Genomic DNA, 16,532 nt, shown 5'->3' on the forward strand with positions numbered 1-16,532 from the left:
AAACACCCATTGACTGTGAAGCTTAGATTTGCTGCATAACAAATGCCTGCTTTCATAATAAGTTAATAAAGCTGCTTCAGAAATAACAGCACGAGAATCTGCAGATGCTGACCTAAGGAAAAAAAAAGTACACCAACATTCAGCTTTAATTTGATTATTTATTAAATATTTATCACAGTATCTGAGAACTGAAGAAAATTCATTCTGCCCAGCTGGTCATTCTGAGATTTTGAAGTCAGTAAAAAGATGGCAAAAGGGATTTCTCATGCCCTCTGGAAGTTATAAATCACACTTTGAGACTGCATTTTGGTTCTTTCCTCCCTGAGACAGTGAAGAAGTTTCTTTGCTCACTTACATGGAAGAGAGCTTTAATTCAGGAAGTGTTGTGGAAAACACAGAAATCTGGATTGTCACTAGCCCTGCCAAAAGTTGTTGGTTATAAATAAAATGAGCCGGGAGAAAATCCTTAGTCCTGGGGTGTCAGGGCCTGTAGCCCTTGGATGGTCCCTGGGATCCGGGCTTTGCCTTGGAGCACCACTCAGATCCAAGTGTTCCCCACCTTTCTCATCAGTCAGTGCAGATTTTCTTGATGGGCAGTGGCTGAGCAAATATGCACAGAAGGGAATATTTGGGCCAGGAAAGGGGATTAAAGGGGATGTTGATTACAATCTAAATATTGCCCCCTTTGAAGTGAGCAGGTCTGTGTTTGGGCAGAATCAGATACTCTTTTCTCACAGTTTGAGGCACATCATGAGTTATTTTGTGTTCTTGCTGTTGGGAACATGATTTCATTGCAGCCTATTGCAAAGGGCTAACTGAGGTAAAGGGCAGGGAAGGCGTTGGGATACAGATGCCCTGTGCTCACAGCCCACTCTCTGGCTGGAAAATCCCTATATTGTGCTATAACAGCCATCTTCCAGTGCAACTGTTGGGTGGGGAGAACAGGAGGGTCAGGAGATTACCAGGGTAAATCTCTCTGCCACGCACAACCCCTCCTTGATCATTTACTGAGTTTGAGAAGCTGAGATTTGAGCTTTATTCCTACCTGAGAGGTCTTTATTCTTTCCCTTTCTCCATATTCAGGAGGGTAATAAAGTCAGGAAACGTGAGGAATCTGGTCAATGCTGTATTCCAGCCCTGTCACACATTCCAGTGCCCTGCATTTAAAGAGTGTATTTTGGAAATCAGCCTCCTTTTTTTTCCTACCATTTATTCCAATTCTCATACTTTTCCTAAGCATCTGTTACAGGGAAAAGTCGATGGGTGTCAGTGTCATTCAGGATCAGGCCAGGACAAGCAGGGCTCTCCTACGTCAGAGCTTTCCAGGGTTTTACCACATTTGGATGCAGCGTGGAGTCAGAGATCTGGGATGAATTGCTCTTCCACATCTTCTTTTTGTGTCACTGAGATAGAAAACAGAAAGCATCAGCTCGCAATAAATTCCCAGATGTGCTAAGTAACACACAATGGAGGTCCTTTCAGCAAAATGTCAGAAGGAGGAGACTTCACTGGGAGTAGGAAAGGGCAGCTGCCTCTCTGCCTAGTTTTGGGCTTTACAGCTGCTCCCCAACCTATTACAACCTCATTTATCCACTTCAGCCCCATCTCCTGTCTTGCCTCTGCTGCAGACAAGGGTTGTGTGAAGGATAAGGAGCTTCATCCTCTCCGGGGGTGCTGGAGCTGTGATAACAACCCCAGTGCTGAGGGCAATTTCGGAGAGTTTAAGGGTTTTGACAGATCACAGAATCACAGAATATTCCAAAAGGATCATCGAGTCCAAGTCCTGACCCTGCACAGGACCATCCCCAAGCGTCACATTGAAAAAGCTCATGCGGGAACCATTTTCTTAACTACGAAAAAATCAGATATTTGGTATTTTGCAAGTTGCAACCCTCCAGAAAGAACATCATGACTGGGTCAAGATCAAGACAAAAGAAAGAAAAATGACATACCTATGGCTCCAAGCCTGCAGGAAGCATTTCCATACCATGCTGAACACTTGGCTGGTCTGCCCTCAACAGAGCTACAAAAAGATGTTTTTTATGGTCAGAGATGGTTTTCTTCTGAATATGAAAACTCAGATATAAAAAGGCCTTTATTTACAAGTGTTGGTGCAGAGAGGTTTGCAAACTGCACCCCTGAGCCAGCAAAGATTTCTCTGTGGGGGTGGGAGTAGAGTGGGAGTAGAGTGGGAAGTCAGTGGTACAGGGTATTGGGAATGATCCACCACACTTTGGCTCTGGCACTTCTGGTCTCTTTTGCACTCTTTGCACTGGGCCCCTGTGAATTTTGCCTGCACAAATACATAGAAAGAACTGAAATTAAGTAGAATCCAGCTTTTCACTTATCCCATGCAAGCTTGATCCTTAACCATCTCTTTCAATGTTTTTTTGGGATGGTTCACATAACTTGGGAAGTTATGGGGAACAGATCAGGTGATGAGAATCACCTGCTCCCCTTACACAAGCAGTGATAAGACCCTCCATGTACCCCCAGCTATCCAGGCTGGCAAAGCTCAGAAGATTTCTGGGCTCAAAAACTTTGTTATCTGTAGCATTTGCAAATAACTGCACCCACTGATTCTTTCTTGGCACACTTAAACAAGAGTCGCATTTTTAAAGCTTTCTGTCAGAAAAATGATCCAAAGGAGGTTCCTTTTACGAGTGAAAGTCCACAACATGAGCCTTGCCCCAATTATTCCTACATACTGGGACGACAAATGTGTCTAGCTGGGAGCCTTGCCACTTCCCTCCTTTCCATGGAGAAATAAGGGAAAGGTTGAGAACCGAGGTTGTGAATCCCTGCTGTACCCCTGGAAAGTAATAATAGCAGCATCAGTAATAGCTCTTAAATCAGGAGGACTTGCTGCAGCCTTGCTCCCACGAGCTTTGCATGACAGCCCTGAGCGTTCACGGGAATGACATGTTCCCAGCAAGAACATTCTCATTTGCATTATGGCAGGACATGGAGACCCAAGTTAGATTTTAAGTGTTGAGCAAACCCGATGTGACAACATAGTCCTTGTTTCCATACCCTGTTTAGACTAAGCTGACCCTTTTCAAACCCTCCTCCCTGCTCCCAATGAAAGCTTTGTGGAAAGGCTCACACAACGCAACGGAGGAAAAGTATAAAAGCGAGAGAGAAAAGGAGGCAAAAAGCATTTGAACCTTCACTGACTCCAGAAATTCCTGCAAGCCCTCAGACTTCTCCATTTTCTAATTGAGGTAACAAGATTACAGGCTACTCTGTTAGTTATTGAAATGTGGAATGGACTCATATATGAGTAATGCCGTTGTCTATTTTTGATACATAGTAAAATCAGAGACAGGTTAAAATTTTTTTATGTTTTTCTACAAAAACACTACTTTAAAGTACACTGTTTTATTAACACAAGGCTGACGCATTGGCCACAAAGCCACTGATCGGGCCAAAATACATGGAGGAAAATATCATTATCAGACCAAACTACACTCTCTGACTACAATCTAAACTACTCCATGGTAACTATGCCTGATTTTGCAAAATGATTAAATTAATTTTCTCATGAAAATTCAGCCTCCAATTTGTAACGAGTCCAGTGTTCGGCTCCAAATCCCTTTGCAGCAGAGAGAAATGCTCATTAAATTGAACATGCCTTGGATCAGGCTCCTATCTGGAGTTCACATATGTACAATCCACAGAAACAATCTCAGCGGTTTGTTTCTATCCTTGTGTAGGTAAAAACTGAAAAGTGAGGAAGCTGATCTTTTCCCAGCAAATAGAAAAATAAGGAGAAAACTATATACTAATAGAATAACATTAATTTTCCTTGTGGGATGAGCATTTCAAGTCAGAGGACCAATTTACTGTACCTAATGATTTCAGGAGCACAAATCCCACAGGAGATAACAGGACTTCACTTTAAATTCAGTTACACACTTTTAAAAATGCTTCCTCTAATTACAAAGCTGTTATTATGGGTACAGCGTGTGCATATTAGGTATACACAGAGGAAGGATAACATGCTATACTCACTAAATCAAGAAAACATGCATTTTCAAGAAATAATTCAATGTGTTTTCTTTGTGTTCAGTTTGAAGGTTACTTAGGTTTTAACTACAGGAAATTATAAGTAAGATTATTTTTTCTAGGTTTTTTTTTTTAATAAAACTAAATAGAAAATTAAGATATATATCTTTTTCTTCAAGAACTACGCCATTAAATATAGTGATGTACAAATTACAGACAATTAAAAGAAGATTTATAGCAAAATATGAGTATAAGATATAATAAAATTAGTTTCTACTGTTCATAAATAAGTATGATGTAATATATAAAATATAGTTTTCACTATCAATGATTTTTTAAAATACTGTACTGTGATTTTAAAATGGAACTGATATCTACAATTTTGGCAGGAATATAATCCCTTTATTATTGTTTGTATCAATATAATGCACTGGTTTTAAATGTTATTTTGTACTGAGAAGAATATTTTATGAAGTTAAATTTCTATACATGTTGTGGCTGTTAATGTGTTTCACAATTTATGACTGATTTTGTTTTTCAGATCCGGACTTCTGTGTTTCAGAGAAATATTTTGCCAACATTGTTATTCCCTTCTAAAATTCCATTTCAATGCTAATGTATTTTTAAAGAGTGAGGTTCAAGAACAGAAATAGCACATATTTTTTGAAAACTATACAGCTTTGTATAGTTTTCATATACAGCCTAGCATTCATCATCATCTCCCTGCTGCTTTAGAACCACTAATGTTATTATTTCCTTCTTTTTTCTTTTTTTTTTTTTTTTTTGCTAGGTAGAAATATTAATGAGATATCATTTCCCTGCTTTTGTAAAAATCTCTCTCATGTTGCTCGTTGGATAAAAACCCAAAAGCCGGTGAGCAGCGAGACCACACTCGGACTTGCAGCTCCGTAAACTCTCAAAACATGCTTCTCATTTCACCCTTGTTCCCTGCCTTTGCTTTAAGCTGCCCCCAAATTTCAGCAGCAAAAATTCTCCCCATCCCCATCCGTTCCCCATCAAAGGAACCAATACCTTATAACAGAGGCAGGTCGGAAAAAAAGAAAAAAACACAAACAACCAACCGGGCAAACTGATTAAACAGCGGCGAAAAAAACCGCTCTTAGACATCAGATTTCCTGAGCTTTTTCCCCTCTCTCACTGCACTACTTACTTGTAATTATGTCTGGGGCCATTCCTTCCTATTCCACAGGATAAACTGGAATATACTGCTCGGCAGTTTTGTCTCGAGCTCTTTAAACACTAGAGACCTTATAAGCAAACAACCCTTTTTTTTCTGCCTGTTATGAAATTTTAATGATCTTCCAAGGCTCTCAAAATCAAACCAACTTTCTTCCCTCCCCCTGCCCCAACAACTTGGCTCCTCTGTACCTTTTGTTTCAGAACTGTGCCCAAACTAAATATACCAAACCAGGAGGGATCTATAGCTTTAAAATAGGGGTTAAAGTGGCCCTTGTTTTCCTACGTGTCTTCTTGTTCCTGGTAAACTGCGGGATTTTGCTTGGGGAGCATTGGAAAAAGCAGATTGGGGAGTGGAAACTGGATCAGAGGTGGACAGAGAGTCCTCAAAAGGGGTTTCATGGAGGGGATGAGGGTGCCAGCGCCAGTGTATGCCAAACAGCTTTGTGATGGATGTGTTTATCCTTAAAACTAAGGTCCCATTCAACGCTGCCATGGCCGGGATTGGGAAGGCGGGTGGCGGGAGAAGTGCCGGGCAAACACGGGGGGTGTGTTAAGGCGCCTTGTTTGAGCACTCCCTGAAGTGCCAGGGCAACAGTTTGCATTAAAGGTGATTTGTAGGCCTTAAGGATCGCTGTAAAGGACCCCAAAAGAGCTTTATTTTGGTGGGAGAGAGGACAACTTCCCTTCACAGCCTTCCCCACCTCCGGGCACCGCCGGACTCAAAGGACCGCAATGTACAGGGAGCTACAAGGTGACAAGAAATGCTGTAAAATAAGTAAAATCTTGGCTAGTCCCTGTTGCTGGAATGCATTTTCTCAGCTCAGTGCTTGTCTGGAGATCATGGGTACTGCCCTAAACTCTGCCAAAGGCATCTTTGTTGTTCTTTTGATCCCCTTCACCTCAATAACTCCAAATTCATAATTTTTGACTCCTCTGTAACACCTCCTGCTCCCAGACCTGCACTGCTCAGGCATAGGTGGAAATGACAGCCTTTCTGAATGTTCCCTAACTTATGCTAAGTGCTTTTGGTCAGTTTGGAGAGAGCTGTCTGGGAATCCTTATAATGCTGGTTTGTATCCCTGAGATACAGCAAACAACCATTACAAGTGGAGTTAACAGGTTGTAGCCCAAATTCCACTTCAAAATTTGATGTGTGGAGAGCACCAGAACAAAACATGACCTGACTGGAGCCCTCTCTGCTTCCAAAGGCAGATTTTAGACAATGATGATATGCCACACTTGGTGTGATTAATAGAGATGTGGAACGTGTAATTGGAATTCCACAACTTTCAAGAGTGTTTTGCTGCCTCAAGAAGAGGAGATCTGACTCAGCTCTTGGTTTCAGGGGAAGAAGATGGTTGGTGGCTGTCCTAAACCCATTTTGTTGTCCTCATCAGTCCATTGGCATATGGATGGAGGAGAAGAGAAGAAATAGCTATAAGAAAAGTCCAGAGAAAACATTTGGGGTAAGAAGGAGAAGAAGAATTAGAGGTAGGAGAGCAGGTCATGGGTTGTAGACCATGGATTTTTGGGGTGTTCAATAAGCCCCAGAGCATCCCTCTTGACAACAAGTCCTCCCCATGAAGGAAGGAAGGGGCTGCACTTCCAAATTGCCCCCAGCCCTCCTCATTTAGCATTTAACCCTGTGCAAGGGGCCGGAGCACAGCTGAGCACGGCCAAGAGCCAGCCTGGGAACAGGGTCCGGGTTAGGATTGCACACATCAGTAACTCACTCCCACGGCCCTGGGCAGCATTGTTCTCTAAAAGCAGACATGTTTCCTTCCAAGTAGCAGACATGGAAAGAAAAACACACACAAAAACAAATCATCTCGTCCTTCCTTCTCCGGATGGCGGGCAGCCCACTCCGCTTGTCACTGAGGCTCGAGGTGGACACGGTCCCAGTCTGACAGAGGTGATGGGGGAATGAAGGAGTCATCCCCAAGACCCTTTCCCTTGGAAAATCCACTCCTGAGGATAGCTGACCCTGCTAAGCTTTCTCCTTGACCTCTCCTATGTGCATGTCCCTCCTACCAACCCATCTCAGCACATCTGAAAGGCAGGCATGGGGTGCTTGGGGTTTTCCATGTGTCAAAGTCTTCCTACTCTAAATTAGCTCATGGCTCTGTCAGGCTTCCCTAATATTCATCTACTGTAGCTCCCTGCCTTTCTGCAAGTTCTGGAGCTTTCCTAATGTCTTTCAAAGTTTTGGGGCTTTGGTTGGGACGAAATCACTGCAGAAAGAAGCAGAAACAGCTGTGGGTTGTTGCATCCCTCCTCTTGGGCTGCATTCAGTCCTCATGTCCTGAAGGCATTGAGGGTGAAGCTCTGAAGATAAAAATCCTTTGTGTTTTGAAGGGGATAAACCCATTCTTTGCAATGGGATCTCCACCACTTGCTGCCCCAGCTCGTGTTATCTGTCCCTCATCATCTATTTTTTTAAGCTTTCTCTCCTCACAAAGTATTCAATAAATCATAACAGACTCAAAACACAGTTGGGCATCTGTCCTGCTGCTGGGGCTTTTGGCTGCTTTTAGATCATTAAACGGGCCTGGCTTTACACAACCTGACAAATACGAGGTGAACTTTACCCCCGGGTCTGCCACCTTCACACAACAAGGGCACATATTCCACAGCTGGGGAGCTGTTATTCGACTCGGACTGTACCACAGGTCAGAATTTATGACTTTGTTATTATTATGTTTGTGAGTTTTACAGCCACACGGGTCCCGCGGGAACCCACAGCACTTTCGCTCGGCCATGTCAGTCAGACGTTCATAACGCACCAAAGAGGAAGCATTGAAAATGCTGGGAATATCCTGTCTAACACTGTCTCTCATCTCTCTGACCCTCAGGTAAGGGCCAGACTTTGTTTGCACCCAGCATCAGAGGAAGCTGATAAAGGGCCTAAGAGGAACATGCAGGGGGAGTGAGTGGCAGTGAACACTCAGCAGTGTTACTGCCAGACACCTCTGCTGCCCTGTTTGTTCCCTCTAATGACACATGTCCCAAATTTCCTGATCATAACAGTCATCATGTTGCTCTTGGTGTTTTATTGCCCTCTGATGTTGAGCCAGGAGCTTCACAATGGAAGTTAAACCTGATGTTAATGAGCTTAACCACTCCAGTTCATCTGCTGACTCCTCAGAGTGTTAATGGCTTTGGGGGGACACAGAGAGGTGTTTTCACTCACGTACAACGTGTAAACACACCACACTCTGCCCAGATTTCACTGTGAGCCACCAGCAGCAGTGCTGGCAACTCAAAAGCTTTGCTTTTTGTCTTGTGGATGCCCGTGGTTTGCCAGGGGTGGTGTCACTGGTGGGGTAAATATCTGGAGTGGGAGCAATGGATGGATGCCCATGAGCATCTGTCAGGTTTCCTTGTGGGGACTGCAGTGAGCAAACCTCTTTGCTGCAATGTGTATCGTTGGGTCACTGATGTGGCGGCATCTCTTACTGAGCTATCCAGTGTGTTTAGCTGTCAGAAATGCTCCTGTTTGGCCATGTGACCCCCCTGCAGCAGCATGGTCCTTCCCACCAAGCTGCCACAGCCCTCAGGGGATCTTCACTCTTTAGAAAAGTCCAAAGCTTCCCAAGCAGCAAATGCCCTCACCCCCAAGGAACACCAGCATCTCCTGCCATCCACAGCCAAGAGCTGACAGAGGCTTTTTCACCCTCTCCCTTTCTGGGGACATCCAGCCTAGGGACCAGGATATCTGATGGAGATGATGTAGGCCAGATCTGACATCTTTGCCTGAGCCACTGGCCTCTGAAACCATAAAATACCAAGGTCACGATATCCTCAGAATTTTTCTTCCTTTTCCTTCCTTCCCTGGTCCTTCTTTCACCCTCTTGCAGGCAGGACAGTAACACATAGGCCTCCAGGATCTACCTCCCTTAACAGGCATTATGCTAAAGGCAGCAATGGAATTGTATTTTACGAGACCTGGGGTCTGACATTCCTCACATTTGGATGTAGAAAATATCCAAGCAATGTCATCCTTTCATTGCCTGTCCATCCTGGGCAAAAAAGGGTGTGCAGATATGTATAACTATTATTGGGACCCACAGACCTCTGACTTGGGAACACACTGTGCAAGCCAACCTTGAACACATACATTGAACTTAAAAAACATATATAATAAAAAATATCTAACTCCCAGGTACCCAGTGATTATTCTGTAGCACAGGATAAGCTTTCTAACTGCCTTTTTTTTCCTCCTGTCTGAAGAAATTATTCCGTTCTGCACCTGTCCATGGAATATATCATCTTAATTCAGCATACCTCAACCCCTGCTGGGCAAAGGCAACTGGATACCCCCAAGAAAAGGCCAAAGCAGGAGTCCTTTAACCTAATAAGGCAGACAAGGCTACAAAGGCATCTACAATTCCCCTGGATTTTCCTCCAGGGAGGCAGGTGCTATCGATCCTCGAGGAGCACAAACATCTGACATGGCCTTGACTGTGTTGTGCCTTTCCTTCACTGCTGTATGTTCTTGTGCTACAGTCGCTGGTTTTCCAGATGAGATGTAAAGCTGTTGAATCCTACAACAGTTTGGGTTGGAAGGGACCTTAAAGCTCATCTCATTCCACCCCCCTGCCATGGGCAGGGACACCTTCAACTATCCCAGGTTGCTCCAAGCCCCGTCCAACCTGGTCTGGAATAATTCCAAGCCCAGGACAGCCACAGCTTCCTTCTCTCTGCAGATCCCTGTCTCAGGCTCTTGTGCTGAGGATGACCCTAAAAGCCACGTGGTTGATGGTTAGGAGGCTGCATGCCCAGCAAAAATTATGTACAGCTGTAGGAAGCTGGGACTGATCCTCTTGTCTCATGTTACCAGCAAGGTCCCAGCAACATATGGGAGCATGGGAGCGAGAGGACCATCCAAGGAGGGGATGGTGCTGCTGAAATGGCAATGGGAGGGATTTGCTGAGGACTTGGTGGGAGAACAGGGGAGATTCAGTGTCCCCAGAGCCTGCAGGGTCTCCCACATGTGCCGGCAATTCACACTCCTGCTTTTATGAGGTGAGAGGAGCTGCTGGAAGGCATTTTCCCCAGCTTGTTGAGGGGTGTGATGCAAAGCCCTCCTGGTGAGGGCAGGCTCTCAGCCCAGGTGTGAGGGACAGCAGTCAGTGGAGTTCCTGGAGTCTGCACATGCCAGCCTGGAGAATGGGCATGGGAAAAGGTCAGAAACGTAACATCTGCTTTATTAAAAAAATAAAATAAGCCTCTGTTCAAGCACATAAGTGCTTTCCTGCAGTAGGAGAATTTCCCTCTTTCAGGAGCTTCTGAATGAGGAAACCAAGAATTTCAAAAGAAAGAAAATAGAAGGAAGATGGAGATAAACTTCAGCTCCAATGCTGAAGGCTGAACAAATGCAATCTGCTTTTCTGACACTCAGCAGAAAGAAAGGCAGAGCTGAGCAGGAAGAAAGAAGGATCTGATTTCACGTGCCTCATCTTAACGAGCCCAACCTCACACGTGCCTTTAGCAACAAGAAAATGCCCTGCAGGCACTCGAATGCCTGTGTGTGTGTTTGTGCACTCGTGTGACTCAGGGCTGAGCCGCGTTGTTCGAGCCCAACTCCCCGCTCGGGCACGCAAATTAATCCTGGTGGGCGCTTGGATTTGCACTTCACACTCTCAGCGAAATGTTAGACCTTTGTGTGCTGCGTGAGAGGGGAGAAAAGGCAGCTCTTTCCCTGGCACTCGGGGTGACCTGGCTCTGTGTCGGTCCTGGCACCCCCCAGACCCACACACATTTTTTTATTCCTCGTTACATCCTGCGCGAATTCCTTCTGGTCTGAGAGTTTCCATTCTTGATCTCTGTCCAAAGGTGAGCGTTCGCTGTTGAAAGTTTGTTCTAAATTGATTTAACTATTTTTAAAAGTTCCTCATTGCTGAATAAATACACCTTTCCCCCTGCAAATGTGTTTCCCTGATTTTCTCCTCCGAAGGGAGCAGCAGGGATTTAGTGAAGTGTTTTAGAAAGAATAGTGTGGTTGATACCAAGGGAGCCAAATGAAAGAGAAACAAAGAAAGCAAACAGGATATTTATGGCAACTCTAGAGAGCTCTCTGTATGTAGCCATTAAAATAACCCTCAAATGAACAATATTGGCTTTCTGCTCTATCCTCAAACACAGAGGACAACCTTTGAAAGACTCCTATGCACATCCAAGCCTTGTGTGGGTAACTGTGGATTGGCAGGTGAAAGGAAATAATCCTGAGCACGTTCTTAACCTGCATGAAAAGCAGTTTGACTGGTGCACACACTGGAATACACACACTGATTTGTTTTTAGATGTAGCTTAGCCATTCACTCTGCATTTCCTTGGAGAAAACTTACAATTCTTCAGGGCAAAGAAAAATATAGCAAAATTAGGCAGCTCCTGGACCTTTTCCTGCTTCAAATTTTGAGTTGCTACCTGTCCTCTTGAAAAAGTGAGTTAATAAAATAGTCCCGCAAGAAAAAATTACTGTACTTGCAATTTTCTAAATAAACACAACAGAAAAACCATACAAGGCTTACGTAGTTTACAAGTGCCTCTTAAAAAATAAAAATCACACCGTTTTCACAGTTTAGGCATCACTAATTTCCAGTGAATAGACCTTGCTGCAAGAGCAATTTCCATCTCCACTAAATGACTCCAAAAGGGTCCTACACTGCCCAAATGTTCATTTTTTTTTTCTGTCAAAAAATAACCTGCTGTTTCCCTTTTTGTGCACAAACATTTGTCACTGTTATAACCTGGAGTCTTCCACTCTTGGTTGGGAACAGGCTGAAGGGAAGTATTGCCTGAGATACATCTTCCTTGGACAGCTTTGTCTTTTCTGCTCCTTTCTCCAGCAAACATATCAAATACCACTTTAGAAAGCTGGTTTGAACAAGCCAGCCAGTGTTTCAACATTCATTCTATTTTTCCAGCTGAATTTGAATTTTTTTTTTAAACATAAATGGCTTCATTAACGTCAATTTGCGGATCTGTTAAGATGTAGGTGGTCTGATGCCTTAAATATGACTGTACATTTGTTCCACTCCACCACCGAAAAACCCTTCAGTGGGATGCAATGTGAGGAATTACCATCCAGCTCCTTTTTTTTTTTGCTTTTTGTTTGCCAAAACAGCTGTGTCACAGATAGCCCACCCCTCCCCTTGCTCCTCTGACCTCTTATTCTGCAATCCTCTTGGATTCCCTCCAGGGAGGGCAAATATTCCCTCCACCTTCCCCCAGAATTGTATGTTCCTTTAACCTTGGAACGATCTTTAGCTGCTAAAAATAGACTCCCAATTCCAGACTTTTGCCGACTCTTCTCGTGCCACAACTGCCATTTGACATTCTGTTCTCCCTGGTGGATCACATGCCCCGTCCCTGCCTCCCTGCCAAGGCTGACAAAAGCACAACGTGTCACCAAAATTTTTGAACAGGAATTCCAATGACCAGACAGGAAAAAAAAACAAAACAAAACAACAAAAAACCCCAATGATGTGTTGAGAAACTTTTTTCATATGAAGACCAACAGAGAAAAAAAAAAAATCACAGAATTACAGAGTCATGGAAACTCCAAACGGAAAATCATTAGGTCATCCAGGCAGTTTGTTTGCTAATTAGGGATGATCCCCTATGGCACTGGCTGCTTTAAAAGCCCTAAATGAGAGATCTCTCCCCAGTATCTAAGAAGATTATCCACAATCCAAGTTATCTCCCAGTGTTTCTGACTGAATTCCTCCTCCCAGAACAGTATCCTGTCCTTTCCCATCATGGACCTCATCACCACCACTCCTTCCATCCCATCCTCATGAAAGGACTCGAGGTATTAAGACTTTCTCCACAGGAAATGTCTATTTTTTCCACAAATATTTGTAGGGTAATATCCCTGCCTGCCATTTTATCAAAACAGAGGTACTCAATAATCTTAGAAGTCTTTTCCAGATTAAATTATTCTTTGCTTCTAATTAGGATAAATTAGCTTTCAGCTTTCCAATTTTCCTTTGGTTTTGGCTGTTGTTTATCCTGTTTATCCTGGTGACTCCTTCTAATATCACAAAATCAGGCAACACTTCGCTGGTAACAAGGGACAGCAGGTGTGGTGCTGTGACCCAACCACAGAAGAGCAGTTGTCTCCTGGATGTCACCCCCACATACATCCCAAGAGTTCATTTTCCCAATATTAATATACACTTGCGAAAAACCAGTGATTTGCTGTTTGTCAGCAATAGCTCAGATTTTTGTCAATGTCGACTTTTTCATTTTTTTCCCCTTTTGTTTTATATTTGTCCTTTTGACCACCCCTTTCTAAAGGATTTGTTGATTTTTTGTCTGTTTTGTTTATTTGTTTATTATATTTTTTCATTTCTGCCCACTTTTCTAATCCCTTGGAGCAACAGGGGAAGCAGTAGAGGAACTTCAGGTCTGATGTAGCTGAAAATGCTGTAAATGTAGAATTTTTGTAATAAGTCTATATTATCTGAATATTTCTTTGCTATTTCTTCCAGAGGAAGCTCTCAACTATGCTGTGGAACTTGAACTTCCTTGTCTCCTTGTTGTTTGTTCATTCCCTGCTCAATGCTGTGCTTTGCAGAGACCTGTTCCTGGTTCCCATCACACACTTTTGGGTTTCTCCGTCCAAGGAGCTGCCAGAGGGTCTCTGTGAACACTGTGCTTAAGTCTGGGTACGTGACAGTCCCATTTCACTGTGCTGCTCCAAAGGCCATCCCACGGACCACCCGTGAGCATGAGCTTTCTCAGGATTCACAAATAATCTTTCAAGCAAATCCCACAGGAGCAAAGATGCCTCTCTGTCTGTCTGAGGAGAAACAGATTTAATTGTTGCACAGCCATGAGGTATCTCTAAAGAGTGCACAGAGATAACCACAGAGAAAATCGTACAATGAAGGGATGACTCCCTGGATATTCCAGACCTGAGGCATGGACAGGAGGTGAAATAGAGTTTCCAACTGACATCAATATTATTGTGCCCTATGGCACCCCATCCTTGATTTCAATCAGTCACTTGGACCCCATCATTTGCTTCCATTTTGGAAACATAAAATGCTTGTGTTACTCAAGAGCACCAGAGCGAAAAGGGGGTGAAGAAAAGCAAATCTGAAAACTTAATGCAGAGAGCTCTGACAGGTTGGTGGTCTGATGGGGTTGAATGATCTCTTTCTGGGTTTCCTTGCTGCTGAGAGCAAATCCTCAGGGCTAAAGGTGCACAGCTCCAAGTGAAACCATTTGTAGCTGTGTCCTGGTAGCACCATAGATCACTTTCATTTGAGAACTGTCCTCACAATCTCTGCTTGTTCCTGATCAATACTTCACTATGAATAAAAGTGAACAGAACAAATTGGAAAGATTTATTAACCCTGCTGATATGTTAAAAGCATTCTGTCAAAGAATTTGAAAAATGCTTCTCATATTTAGTGTTCAGAGACAGAAAATCCCTTTTGAGAAAGGAAAGGTATGTAAAATACATCAGTACCTCAGTGTGGAAATCCAGACCTGGCTCACTATATACATTACAGATGAATAGGTATTATTGAAAACTGCATGTGGTTCTTAGTGGGGAGAGCAGCTCCACATAAGAATGAGAAAGTAATTGTCAGCACTCAAGGAGAAACACTGGTCACATCTTTAAGGGAGTTGAGAGAATGGGAGGCTTTAAGATGGTAAAACACAAGATTAATGGAATTGGGAGAAGCTGTTGACAGAATTTCTTGAGGGGAATGAAATTGGAAAGTGATACTGGTTGGGACGCGGCCGTTGGAAATTTGCAGCAGTCTGAAGCCATATCCAGATCTCCTCATTGTAATAAAAGCAGGGGCTGAAACCAAATGAGGATTTGAACCGCATGTCAGAAAGTCACTGCTGGAGTGGGATTCCAAAAAGCACGTTGCAGAGCAGCGAATGAATCACAGCCCACAGGGTGCAGAACACACACTAAATGAATCCAGCATTATGCACTGCTCTGCAGGGCAATCACCACCTTCAGCACTGGCACAGAAAGCAACAACCAACCTCAACGTGTCACTTTTGTCCAAAACATTTTTCGAAGGTTAGGGCAACACACAGCACAACTGGGGGTGCCTCCAGAGGAAAGAACACCCCTGGCCAAATCGCTTTCCAGTTTGTGCTTTGGAGTTTACTGGGCTGGCATAAAAGAAGAGGAGTATCCTGCAGCCCAGCCCAGACTAATTTGCTGCTACTGGGATGGGGAAGAAACAAGAAAATATGTCAAAGAACGCACTGGTTTTGTATGCAGGTGATATTCTGGTAATTTCTTAGCAATGCTAAAACATGAGGCAAGTTCATGGCCAGGAGTTTGAAGGCAGGTCTTTTTTCTTCTGGGCCTGGCAAGGAGGCAGAGTTTTATTGGAAGCAGACATAGTTTCCATGCCTTTGTCAACTCCAAATTAGGCTGTTCTTCTGGAGAACATCTTTAATCAACTGGAAACTGATCAACCCACTTCATGAGCTGGGTTTTTCACTGGAACAATATAGTAACACCAGAGGCCTCTGAGCTGTGCTCCAGTTAGAGTTCTGACATTCGAAGCTCTGGAAGGCTTAAGCAAGGCACTTTTAAAAAAAATACGTATAATTTCTTAATAAAGGGAAATGGGTAGGACTTTCTCCATAAAGACCCTCCACTTTTGGAAAGAACTGTCCCTACTCTGGATGGAAACACCCTCAAATGTCAAGAGGATATTAGAGTGAACAGGCACAGTTCTACCATAAAGCCATTTGGTGAAAGAGTGGTCAAAGACTTGAGAGCACTCAAGGAAAGTAGACCCTTCCAAGAGCAGATCACCCTCCTGGGATGCTGAGGCAATACCTCCTCGAAGCTAAAAAGCTATTTTTTGACTGAAGGGACAGTATTCACCACTGATTGTAGGAGGTCTTCCCTGTGAGGTCTTCCAAATCCCTCATGGCCATGTTGAGCCTACCCGGGCTGTGAAAGCCAAAACTATTCCAGGCAAAGTGAGTACAGCAGTAGGAAAGTCAGTTGGAAACACACTTTTAAAAAAATTTCATGGGGAGAAAGCGAATAAAGTTTGATCATTTCTTCCACAGCACTGGCCTGGAATTAGGGATTATAGCAAGATGCAACATGAAAAGCGTCTTACTGTATTTTTATTTTCATATTTTTGTCCTCTTTGAGGAGTTGGGGAGGAGGATTATGGAGAACACAGAAAAAACGTAAAATAGTCATCTTTCTCACTTGACCTGCTTGTTTTCCTAAATAAAGTGACATTGGAACACTTCACACTAAATGGCATTTTCTGACATACCCGCAAGTATGTCTTTCCTCCCCGTTGCATGATAAT

General features: G+C 43.5%; 1 long non-coding RNA gene across 1 annotated transcript in view; it reads right to left on the reverse strand.

The window, feature by feature from the left end:
• Positions 1-212: 212 nt before the first annotated feature.
• LOC113948969 overlaps positions 213-16,532 on the reverse strand; it is a 53,071-nt gene continuing 36,751 nt past the window's right edge. The window contains exon 4 of the long non-coding RNA XR_003528286.1: positions 213-1,403. This is a non-coding gene — a long non-coding RNA (uncharacterized LOC113948969). The remainder of the gene's footprint in view (positions 1,404-16,532) is intronic.

Source organism: Corapipo altera, unplaced genomic scaffold (genome assembly GCF_003945725.1).
Source record: "Corapipo altera isolate COAL_440 unplaced genomic scaffold, ASM394572v1 62, whole genome shotgun sequence".
In the NCBI taxonomy this organism is placed as follows: domain Eukaryota; kingdom Metazoa; phylum Chordata; class Aves; order Passeriformes; family Pipridae; genus Corapipo; species Corapipo altera.